This window comes from Neomonachus schauinslandi, chromosome 2, assembly GCF_002201575.2.
Source record: "Neomonachus schauinslandi chromosome 2, ASM220157v2, whole genome shotgun sequence".
Classification (NCBI taxonomy): domain Eukaryota; kingdom Metazoa; phylum Chordata; class Mammalia; order Carnivora; family Phocidae; genus Neomonachus; species Neomonachus schauinslandi.
In genome coordinates this window covers 135,739,367-135,752,796 of record NC_058404.1, presented here as the reverse complement: position 1 = coordinate 135,752,796, position 13,430 = coordinate 135,739,367, and positions in this window count along the sequence as shown.

Genomic DNA, 13,430 nt, shown 5'->3' with positions numbered 1-13,430 from the left:
GTTTTATTGAAAGTGCATTATAGATTGTCTTGCTTTTAACATTATTACTTCATTGAATAACGATATATGAATAGGCTTGGGGAAAAATTAGAATACAGCTATGCAAGGTTATCTGTGTGACAGGATGAGAATTACATATAAAATGGCCTCCAGAGGAAATTTTAATCCCCCCCCCACTCTCTCTGCAAGTGGGGTTGGCCATTGGGAAAACAACAAAATGAATGAAGTTTGTCTTTGTGCTGCATCCACCACCTTTTTGCTGTGTACCCCTGTTTATCCTCCCATGTCCTTTCACAGTTACCCACCTAAACCTCTATGTTGTCCTCTTACTACCCAGAGTTCACCCCCACAAATAATGGCCACATCCCACTAAGGCTTATAATTCACGCAAGCTTCCCATGTGTCATAATGATCTCTTCTGCAATCACAATTCTCTATTCTAACTCCCATTCCTTCAGTATTTTGATTTCAGCCAAGCTTTAAGAAGAAAGCAATGCAATTTGACTAATTTATACTACTTCCTATTTAATCTGCTTTGTGCGGGCTTCATTTCAATAAAAATGCCAATGTCATATTTAATACATTTTCAATAAGAAGACTTTCAGGTGGTTTAGCATAGTGATATAAAGTTTCTTGGGACTACATATAGGGGCAAGGTGAGGAGAACATAGGTGCACTAAGTATTCCTGAAAGTGGTTATCAGAGGTAGAATTAAATGGTGATCTTGAAGTCCAACAGAGCTGGGTTCAAATCCTGGCCCTCTATCTTACTAGCAGGGCCACTTCTAAGCCTGAGATTATCTCTAAAGTGGGTATCATGGTCTCCTGAGATTAGAATGGGTAGGAAAGGGGCGTCTGGATGGCTCAGTCATTAAAGTGTCTGCCTTCAGCTCAGGTCATGATCCCAGGGTCTTGGAATCGAGCCCCACATCGGGCTCCCTGCTCAGTGGGGAGCTTGCTTCTCCCTCTCCCACTCGCCCTGCTTGTGTTCCCCCTCTCCCTATCTCTCTCTGTCTGTCAAATAAATAAATAAAATCTTTTAAAAAAATGGGTAGTAAAAAGAACCAAATTATCACTAACATTTTTACATGGACAAATGAGTTACCAAGGCATCTAACTAAGGACCAGCGTGGACCACCAATAATCTTCTGATTTTTCCTCATAATCCCAAGGAAGAATTGAGTGGGCTAACCAAGAACTTCATAAGGAAGAAAAGGCTTGCCTGGACTTGGAATATCTGAACATGACTATCCACAAAACAACAGCCTCTGACCCCAAGTCTAATCTGAAACTTAGCTTGAGATCTATGAACTTTTTTAGGCATTCTCTTTCCTTTGGCCTCGACTCCAAAAGCAAGAGCATTAGTCCTAACCTATTAACACTTCAAGATAATTTGAGAGCTCATTTAATATCCGGATATTTATGTAAACCACAGAATGATTCTAGGTGAAGTAGGATAATTTCATGTTTATAAATCATGATGATACAATCACCAAAAGGCCAATTTCTTTGAGATACTTTCTCTTACACTAGTATCCAGCACATTTTCACCTAAGATGCCTTCTGATACTTTAAAATCTGCAGCATTTCCTATTTACCTAGGCCCTAGCAAGTAAAAAAATCTTACTGCCTCCTGTCCTTTCCTTCTCCTAATCCTAAACTCAGCAGCAATGACTATGTCTTTGGTGTTTACTTTACCTTTCAATCACTCTTGGAGCCCATGGTAAAAAATGAGATAGTTTGATTGGAGTTGGAAAATATTGATTTAGTACATTTCTCTAAGACCATTTCTAGACGAAAAAAATATTTATAATTTAATGTTCCAAATATACCATCTTTTTTAAAAGTGAGAGGAGGCAGAATCTAGCCATAAATTCATTACTTCTAACCCTTGACCCCAAAGCTTCAAGCCATTCATATATCATATAGAAGAGTCAAAGTTCAGAGTCCCTTTAAATCATACATAGCAGTTACTCTCTTAATAGTCTATTGAAAAGAGCCACCAATCTACTTTAAATGAAAGAAGTCCATATTTACCACAGCCCCACTGCTGTGCAGTTTCTTCACTAAAGCAGGAAAAATGCATAGAGAAAGCTGGAGGACTGAGAATTTTAGCAGTTGTGGAGAGAGTGGATACAGGTATTGCATTAGGTAATTGTATAACACTGCATTTCCCTCATAGTATTTACCCAAGGCAGTGGTATTCAAATTGTGCCCTCTCTAGCCAAAGGATTCTGTAGAGCTATCCAATGCAAGACCCAGGGGAAGGCGAAGCAATGAGGTTTAGGGGATATCCTACAACTAAAGCAACTCTACTTTTATCATCTCTCATCCATATATAAGATCATGCTAGGAAAAATAAGAGTTTTATTTCTAAAAAAGCATTTGAGACTCATTAGTATAAGGTTCTAGAGGATTATTTGTTTGCCTCAGTAGCCAAAAAATAAAGAGAAAAGATATGTCTGATGTTCAATGAAAAATCTTTATAAATTACTCTTCTCTGGCTATCAAAGATGAGATGATGAAAATCATATAAAAATAGCTATGTTATATCAAGTGCTTATCATGTTCCTAGGACTATATTAAGGACTTCACATTGATAAATTTCACAACAACACAAAAAGGCAGGTTGCATTGATCTCCATTGTGCAAGTAGGAAAGCCCTGGCTCTGAGAAGCTAAGCTGTGTCCAAGGTTACACAGTCAGAAAGGAATTAACAGGGTAGGATAACTACTGAAACAACCTCAAATTCTCAATGGCTTAACACAGAGGTTTATGGCTTATTCACATATCAGTTCAATGAAGGAATTAGGTAGATAGTCTTCCACTGTGTGATTCAGGGACCCAGGCTTCTTCAATCTTGTGACACATTTTCTAGAACTTCAGAGGCCTCTGCTGGAGTTCTGCATCTGGTCACCAGACAGGTAACAGAGAATAGAGTATTGTAGAGGAGGTTTTTTAAGGCCAGACCTAAAGAATACATAACTTCTGCCCATATTCCTTTGATCAGAACCAATCACAAGGCTGTGTCCAGCTCTAAGGGAAGTTGGAAGATGTAGTCTGGCTATATGCCCAAGAAGAAAAGGAAATTGGTTACTTGCCAGTATCTACCACAATGATAGGGCCAGGATTCAAACTCAGGAGCTTCAAATCTTCCAGAACCCACTACAGTGTGGAATTAACTTGTCTCCAAACATAAAAAAAGCTTTATGAATTGTGACCTCTAAGGTCATCATTTCAGATTCTGAAGCATTGCACATGCACATTCACTCATTTATTCATTCAAAATGTATTAAACACCTACTATATACCAGGCAGATATTCATTCATTCATTTATACAACATTTATTGAGCACTCAGTGTTTGCCAGGCTAATAGTTGGGATAGCAGCAATAAGTAAGACAGAAACAATCCCTGCCGAAATGGAACTGACATGTAAATGACTTGAATTGTATTTTTCACATAAGGCCCTTTACTACTTTCTACAAAAATCCTGCACCACCACATGCTTTGTGCCCTTTCAGCTTCTTCTGTTTAGCTTCAATGCAATTCAATGGGAATACAGGAAAATACATGTTTTCTATTGGGGATATATGTTGAAATTCCCTTGAAAAGGCAGAGATCTTACTGTATCTGTCTTCGTACCTCTGGTACCTAACACAGTATCTGGCATGTAAATAAATGCTGGTGTCATAGACAGAGCAGTAGACTAGGAACTGTGAGGTTTAAGTTTTGTTCTTGTTCTGTGGCTCACTTCATGTATCACTTGAGAGTGTTTCCTCACTGCAAAGTGAAACACTTGGAACGAAAGTTTTTCAGGTCCCTTCCATCTCTAAAACATAAGTTTAACATTTGGAAGACATGTGATCTAGTGGAAACTACATGAGACCAGGGGTGGGGGTGGTCAGTAGATGTGGGTTATAGCTCTGGTTCTCCAGTTCCTTGGAGAAGTCACCCCAGATCTCTGGTTCTCAGTCCATTTACTGGTAAACAAATGATTTTGAAGATTAAGAGTATCCTTTCAAATTTTAGTTCTAATATTCTATTAGTATCTATATTACTAATGTTAGGCACCAAAAGATCAGGTTTCTGCTTAAGAATTTCATTTCTTAATTCTAAACAAGGACCCCCAAAGATCTGATAAAAGCAGAACTTCTTCTATGTGTAGCAGGAGTAATTTTCTCTCCCTACCTGATCATATCAAGCATCTTTTTCTTTTCTCCTAAATTCACAACCATCCTGGTTTCAACTACTTGGCTTGGTACTGAGTTACTCCCTATTTAGCTTAGTTTACTTGGCTAATTCATTACTTAATAGCTGCATTACTCTGGACTCTCAGCTTTCCTCCCCCCAAAATTAGAAGCCATGTCACAGCAAAATGATTCATAACAGCCTAAACAATGAGGCTGTCCCTCTTAATATTTCCACTTATCATTATGCCATATTTATTTAAGGTTTTAATCAAAATGGGAAAAAACAGAGTCTTCATAATAAGGAAGAAAAATTTATTAATGCTCTGGAAACCAAGAGATTATGGACAATTAAAATTCATAAGATGTTTAATTTTAACAAAAGTTAATGAGACCTATTGCTAATGAAACCAACTCTATTTGTAATATTGGTTGGAGAGTTAATGAAATTATAACTCTGGTGCATATGAGGGCCCTGAAAGAGATGTAGATGACACAAGATATAACTATGGTGATTTTACCAATACATGGGGAATGTAAACATTTGTCTGAAAGTATCTACAACTGTGAAAATAAACATAAATCACAAAACTAGTGTTCAATTTTTTCAAGAGGCACCAGATAAAGAGAATTCATTTCTAAAATAGAATCAACCACAAGTCAGAATCAGATTGCTTACAGATTCTGTCCATAGGCACTGCCTGAACATGGATTTTGATTTGGGTGGAGGAAGGAGGCTAAAAGCATTCTATTGTAAAGAATGAAGAATTTAAAGTCTCAAAGCCAAAGGTTTGTGATGCCTTCATTCATTATTTAAAAACAAATCTTTTTAAAAAGAAAGACTTCACCTCAGGCATTATTTGGTCCCAGTCTAATATTCTCCAGGTTCACTTTACTGGCCACCTGTGAGACCTAAAGATGCTATTATTCTCTGGCCGGCAGTGGCTGTGCGGAATCTGAGGCCCTGAGGGAAATGGAAAAGCCAACAGTAGTAAGCACATCCCACGTGCATTTTTTTCTCTAAGTACATAAATCCTGAAGAAACCAGTCCCCACTCTTGTGTCTTCAAATCCACACTCAACAGAGCCTTATTCTATGAAAGCTGATAGGAAGACTTGGATAACTAGTTTCTAAATCAGTGGTTTCTTAAGTGTGAGAACAAAAATGATCAACCAGAGCATGAGGAGGAAATATCAAAACTTAATCTCCTTAGGCTTTACTAGTACTTACTATATGAATGGTGACTAGTACATGTGTGTAATATATTACAAAGTATTACATGTCTTGGAGGAATATCAGTCAGGATCTCAGCAGGAAACAGAAGGTATCTTCAAATTAAATAAACTGAGAAGAGTTTAATAGAGGAATAATTGGCATAAGTTTGGAGCACCAAGTTTTAGTAAATAACAAGAGAGGATACATTCTGAACAAGTAACTGCTGGGAGGTGCAAAAGGAGGGAATCAGGACCAGAACCAAAGGGAGAGGTATGAAGAGGGCCATGTGACAGGAGCTGTAGCCTTCAGGAGAGGAAATAAACTAACCCACAGCCACTGAGCAGGGTATGAGCCATAAATAGTACCCTGTCCTCACTCTCCCCTGTCCTCTGGGTTTCCTGCCAAAGCCACTGGAAGGGAGGATAAAAGAGCCCATTGAAATGGTCCCTGTGGATCTTCCCATGTGGCCTGGAGTGATATACAGAAGCTATCCATAGAGGATGTGCCTCCAGCCATTTGTACTAATAGGGTTATTCATTTGTATAATCCAAAAAGTTAGGATACCACTGTTCTAAATAACTACACTAGATACTAAGATATGCTAGAAAAAAAGCTAAGTTCAGAAGGCTTAGTCTGCCTAGATCTAGGCTCAGTGGCCCATAATTAATTAGGAAAGTCTGTTCTGCACAAAGGAAGAGAAAGTGTAGCGTTTGAACAATGTTTTTGCTTATCTCTGCTTTGGGTTACAAAGCCAATATTCACGTCACTGATTTTATTTTCACTCATTCACTCTCATTCATTATCTCATTCGTTGTGCCAGGCATTGTACAGGTGCTGAGAATTACAAAGATGAATTAAATATGATCCCTGGCCTCAAGACTGTGTAAGTTTGTAGAAGGAGACAGATACACAAATAATGTGTAGAACAGTATTTTAATCATGCTGAGAAATCAGAGCAGATTACAATGGGATTACAAAGAGAAAATGGTCATTTATACTAGAGGTTGAGAGAAAGTCAAAAATTGTTTCAAGTAAACATTAGTTTGAGAAAACTAAAGGAGAAAATAGACAAAATAGTCCAGGCCAAGGAAACATTATGAGCAAAACGACCTGATGAATTGGAGGGAATGAAAATATTTCAACATACCTGAGACTCAGAGTAAAAAGGGGGAAAGCACACAATGAAGCTGGAAAGGTAACCAGGCCAAGATTGTAGAAAACCTCATTTGCAAATCTAAAGAGTGAACTGTGTTATCTGAAAGATTTTCTACTGAGAGCTTAGTTTGGTCAACTCTTCCTCAATATACTTGGAGCAGTTATTTCAGCTGGAAAATAAAAACTACTGGTCATAGCCTATCACACAGAATCAACTGAAAAAGTCATTCTGAACCACAGTGTTAATAGCTCCCCCTATTTTATGGTGAAGGAACCAACATTGAACAACTTGTCTTAAGGTCAGTTTTGGATGCTGTGAACACTGTTTCTTTAAGGATATCCAGGCTACTTCAAGTAAACCATGTGGCTAAATAACCTAGCTTTGTCATTAGAATTAAAATTTACATATCAGCTGGCCATGCTAATGATCATCAAATGGAATCTAATTAAGACATGGCATTAAAGATCCCTTTCCTTCCTATAGGTTTTCCTAGTTATTGAAATGCAGTCTTATTAGAAGTTCTCAGTCCCACCACAAAATGTCCAGAGCCTGGACATTTTTCACAATATTACAATCCTGATGACCCAACAATTTCCCAGTTAGTTGACCTATATGGGTGTGGGAGCATTGGCTTTGGCATATTTTATTTCTGAAAACAGGAGGCTAATTAATATGCCCTCTCTATGCTAATAAGTACTAGTACAAATAAGTCTGATTTTCAGCCTGCCTCAATCACAAAATATCTATTAATTATATAAAGCAGTTTAGAGAGTACATTGGCTATTTCACAATTCAAATGCACAAAGAAATTCAATAAAGATGGTTTGTAAGGAACAATGGAGTAAAGAATAAATTCTGAAAGCACTGACAGTCAAAGTTGACCTCTTAAAGGAGTACATCAAATGAATGAACAATAAATTTTCCATAAGGCAAACCAAAGCATATTTTATAAAGCAAGAATTGTCTCCCCTGAATACTCAACGAGGCACCTAATGGGCCCAATTCTTATCTAATATAACGCTCACAGACTGGATCTGTTCTTTCCCTAACACATCCACTGGTATTCATATTTCATTAGGTTATTCTCAATCAATATTCTTGCCATGACTGGTTAGAGGCACCCCCAAGAGGAAAGCATTTGGAGGACTTGCCAGCAGTTGGGTCCTCCTAAGGACAAAGTAAAGTGTTTTATTGCCACTTAAGAATTCCAAGGTAAGGGGCACATGTATGGCTCAGTTGTTTAAGTATCTGCCTTAGGCTCAGGTCATGATCCCAGGGTCCTGGGGCCAAGCCTCGAGTCGAGCCACCCCCCACCACCACCATGCGTCCTCTCTCTCTCTCAAATAAATAAATAAATAAAACCTTAAAAAAAAGGAATTCCAAAGTAAATAAAGGCAGATACCTGTGTACCCGTACTCCTGTAGTTACTCTTTTTGAGACAAGCCACTAGAACTTCTCATTATAGACCAAATCCTCAACAATATTCTCTGAGGAGTTTTCATAGTTTTTATTCAAGCTAGAGGATTTCCTAAAGGTCAGAACGATTAGGTCCAGCACACATCCGAAGTATCAAGGGCTTTAAGTGCTGGACCATCCTGAGCCAGCAGAAATACAGCAAGAGGCATGGCAAGTAGGTGATTAACACCTTCTGTCACTGAGGAGATCAAAGCTCTCTTCTCAAGAAACCAAAAAGAGCCAGGAAGAGGATGCTGATGTCACAATGAACCTCTTAAAACTCTCATTGCCTTCTTTCACCCCCATCCAGGCTTCATCACAAAGAAAGCTATGAGCAAGATCCCCAGGGTCTCTCCCCTGTCTTTCAGTTATTCATCCTCAACTTATTTTTTGCTGTAATCTATGAAATCAGTGCAACTGAAGGAGTTGCAGATGGATTGATTGTGAACTGATTTATGATCCTTATTGCACCAGAGAAGTAATTTTATGCATATAACTTCTTTTACAATTACCTCCACATGATTTCAAAGGAGTTCACTGCTTATGGGAGGAGGCCATCAATAAGTGACACTTGCATAATCATTCATTTCAATCAGAGATTTTTAAAGACTCAGGGGAATAGTTCAATGCCATTGAAAATTGCTTTCTTTTTCATCATGTTTCCCCTATTTTTTCCCACAGTCTGTTTTTATTTTACTTTATTTTTACCTTTATTTTTAAGCAAATTATATTTAGGGGACTTAAAAAGAGAGGCTGAATTTATTAAATGCCAACCATGTGCCAGAAACTGTGCTAGCCCATATCTCCACGAAGTGTTATATTCTTTCCAAGGTCATAATTATTTTTTTTAAGACTTTATTTACGGGTGCCTGGGTGGCTCAGTTGGTTAAGCGACTGCCTTCGGCTCAGGTCATGATCCTGGAGTCCCCGGGATCAAGTCCCGCATCGGGCTCCCTGCTCGGCAGGGAGTCTGCTTCTCCCTCTGACCCTCCTCCCTCTCATGCTCTCTGTTTCTCATTCTCTCTCTCTCAAATAAATAAATAAAATCTTTAAAAAAAAAAAAAAGACTTTATTTACTTATTCCAGAGAAGGGGGGAGGGGCAGAAGGAGAGGGACAAGCCGACTCCATGCCGAGTGCAGAGCCCAACACAGGCCTCAATCTTAAGACCATAAGATCATGACCTGAGCCGAAACTGAGAGTTGGACACTTAACCTATTGAGCCACCCAGGCACCCCCTAAAAGGCCATAATTATTTTGCTTATTCCACTAAATAAAGAAGAAGAAGAGACTAAAGAAGAAACTCAGAGACGCATAAGTATTTATTTGCCCAACATCAAACGGCCAATAAGTATCAGACAGACTGATGTTTGAACTCCTATCTAACTGCAAAATCCATCCTCTTTCCATGGCTTCACACTGTCTTCAGCTTTGGGGGATAAAACTCAATCTGTTTTATATTTTTCAATCTGTGAAAAGATTTCTCGGGGTTCTTGAGATAACCTAAGACTGCTGCACCCCAAAAGTCTTGTGAAGCACACATTCTCAATGCTTCTTTTCCTTTCTTTTCTTTCTTTTCTTTTCTTTCTTTCTTTCTTTCTTTCTTTCTTTCTCTTTCTTTTTCTTTTTTTAACATGACTTACATGGGGAGTGTCCCATGTGGACCATGTGTTCAAAGCATAGCTTGACCCTGACAACACAGCCAGGCCAATGCTACTTCAGGGAAGAGGTCATAAAGTCATTTGGTTTTGGGACCTTGTGTTGACCCTTTTTTCCCAAACTTTAATTATTTAACATCTACACCATTTTTGCTGTGTCTGAATGGTACTAAGCAATTATTAACTTACTATGTTTTAATCAATTTTAATCTGACCCAGTTTTTCATTTAATCTTGTTCTAAACACTAAGACATAAGTTTAATATGCTATCAATATTTTTCTTACACATATTAAATACATACACATAACTAGTAAAAGGAAAAATGTCAGTATAGCAACCAAAATCACACTTTGGGAAGCACTAATGTAGAGCAATTGGTTGGTTTCTCCATTTTTTTATTGTGTATGTGTCATTTGTCTGTGGTTTCATGATACGTTTTTTTATTCATTCACTCAAAACACATGTTTGAGCACAAACTGTATAATTGACACTGTCTGGATACTAACAGCCATGTGGAGAGTGGTTTGTACCAAAGAGAGAATGAAAATATGGAGGCCAGGCAGAGAGCTGCTAGATTATTATGGTAACCCAGGGAGAGGTGAAAGGAACTGAATGAGATCAGTAGTAATGGAAAGGAATGGATATGTTTAAGAGACATTTCAGAGGTAAAATCAACAGACCTCAGTGTTAAACTCAATTCATAGTGGTGGTTAGGAAGGGGAAAATGTAAAAATGGCCCTAAAACCATTTAAATATTTTAACTTCAATAGATTATAATACTTTTTGTCTTCTTTAACAATCATGAATACAACTATAAACTCAAGTAATGGAGAAAATTTGGGGGAGGAGGGAATCTTGTTTAAAACCAGATATAACATTTAACATATTTAGCAACCTATATGGTATCGGCCACCAACCAATTGGGAAAAATGCTTAAAAGCTCCTAGAGGCTTCCTTCTTAACTCAGGAGGTGGAGTCAGGGAAAGAGTATGAGAAGGGGTTACATGTGGTAGGAGGCCCAGAGTATAAGCTACTTACCCAGAAGTATGAAAACATTTCAAGATTTTGCCAATGGTCACAAACTTCTAGATCATCAGCCTTGCTTCAACCCCTTTAGAGCAACCCCCCCCCCGCCCCCCACCGCATTCTCTCAAGTGAAGTCCTAAACTTTGTTGTAGTTCCCAAGGTCTGGACCATGCACCAGCCTCATCTCCCCAGCGTTATCTCAGCTCCAATCCCTCATCTTATCTTCACTTCCCAACTCTCTGAAATCCCAAGCTGCAAAGCCTTTGCAAATACCTCTCCTGAAAACACTCATCTGTTCTTCCAGAGCGCTCTTAGTTATCCTTTTGGCCCCATCTTGATGCGGTATCTCAGAGAAGTTTCTCCAGACCTTCCATACCAAGACACATTTTCTTTTTACACACAGTAAGTACCCTGTTCTTCTCCTTCCAGCATGCAGACAATTGCAATTACATGATTTGTTGGGTAATTATTTGTTTCCCTGTTTGTCTTCTATACTAGACTCACTAAGCTTCATGAGGGCAGGAACAAGGTCAGCTTTTCTCATCATCCTTTTCTCAAAACCTCACATAGAGCTAGCAATATCAAAGGCACTAAAAAGTAGCCAAAATGTTTACCTCAGCAGGAAGGGAGAGAAGACAGTGCCTATTCATTTACTATTGTTGATTAGGGGAGGTTTGGGACATTTAGATGGTAATTATCATTTTAGAACTCATACCATACCCAGGCACTGACCTTGAAACTTATTTTTATTTCATTAAGTTTCACTATAACCTATAATTATAATTATAGTTATAACTATAACAGGTATTATCCTGTTTTTTTAGGTGAGAAAGCCAAGGTTTAGAGAAGTAAGGAAATTGGCTCAGCATCACTCATCTAATACATGTCAGAGTAAGGATAAAAAAAAAAAAATCTGCCCCACTACAGCTTCCCAAACTTGGTTATTGAACTTTCCTTGGCATATGATGGTGCCATCATAATTGCCAGCAGATAACAGATAACAAGAGGATAGAAGAATTTTGCTAGAAGCTCTTATAGTGAGAAGGGACAGTTGGTGGTATGGCCTGAAATGAGACCACTCAAATCAGCCAGTCATAGAGGGGACCAGGCACAGTGGTTCATAATATCACTGTATTACAGTGACTGTTACAGTAATTGATGTCCATAAAGTGGTGACCTTAACCCAACAAAAAGATTCATTGATTCTCGAGGAATTATGTTTAATAAGGAAGTAAGTGTGTATTTTAGAAGGTTTCATTAAGATCTTTTTAATAGTTATCTTTTTAATAGTATTTTAGATATCTAGGAAACCTGTCTCTTCTAAAGACATTCTTCTCTGTCCAGATCAATATGGCATTGCGTGCTTCCAGGTTAGACCACACAATTTGGCTTAGAATATTTAGTTACCTTCCAAAGCTAAAGGAAGACATAAAGGTCCAGCAAGATAGAAACCTAATCCATTGATAACCAATCTGATTAGGATGTTTTTTCCTGTGAAACTGATGGACATTGATTCATTTACAACAAATTAGAGGACTTTTGCCTTGGGAAAATCACCCTCATTCTGGCAGAAATGAACGTGGTAAAACAGGTTGGAAACAAAAGTTGAAAAATTGGTATGATTAGTCTCTACAATGATTATAAAAACTCACCTCATTGTTTTCATGTCTTCCCTGGCATTCCTGTGTGTAGCTACAACTTTATTCATTTATCAGTTTTTCCTACACCACTGATTTCTGATGAACACTCTGTCTCATTTTTTAAATGTTGCTTTTCACCACACAGATATATCATAAACGTCATACGGTCATCATTTCTTTCGAATTGTCTGTGAGAATGCAGCACTTAGAAATGTTGCGTTATTCATTATTACAATGTCTGATATTACTATGAGGTGAACATGACTGGTGACCAATAGTTTTATAGGTCAAGATTTATAAAGAATATAGAGATGAGGAGCACCCGGGTGGCTCAGTCAGTTAAGCATCTGCCTGCAGCTCAGGTCATGATCCCAGGGTCCTGGGATCGAGTCCCACATTGGGCTCCCTGCTCAGCAGGGAGCCTGCTTCTCCCTCTCCCTGCTGCTCCCCTCTGCTTGTGTTCTTTCTCTCTCTGACAAATAAATAAATAAAATCTTTTTAAAAAAGAATATAGAGATGAGTTCTCTGTCATCCATCCCATACTTTCACCTGCATAAACAGATTGGGGAGTATATGCCTTCTCAAAACTTCATATATGTCAGCATACACAGGAGGAAGTTTTCTCCAAAAATTTCTGTTCTCAAGAAAAGAATCACCTTATTTAGAAATCTTTTAAAAATATCTCATATCTAGGGCACTCTCTCAATTATTTCAAAAAACTTATTTTTATAAAGAAGTTTACCCTATGATTACCTCAATCGATACTAGTTCTGGATGTTCACAAGAAACACCTTACTGAATTAATGGAACACTAAATTTAAAAAGTCAAAGAAATTTAATACAGTTTGTCACTATTCTTAGGGGATATTCTCTCAACTGCAAGTATTATTAGATACTGCTACAAAAAAGCCTTTAAAAAACTACTTAAAATATACATTTACATACACAATGTGGCTTGGGATAGAATTTCCAAGGAGAACATATAAAATACATTCATTTTACACACTCAGGCAAACTGTGGTAATGACTCTGAAAGTGGCTCTATGAGAGCAAAGACGCTTCTGAATAGTCTGAACAATATTATTTTCTAGG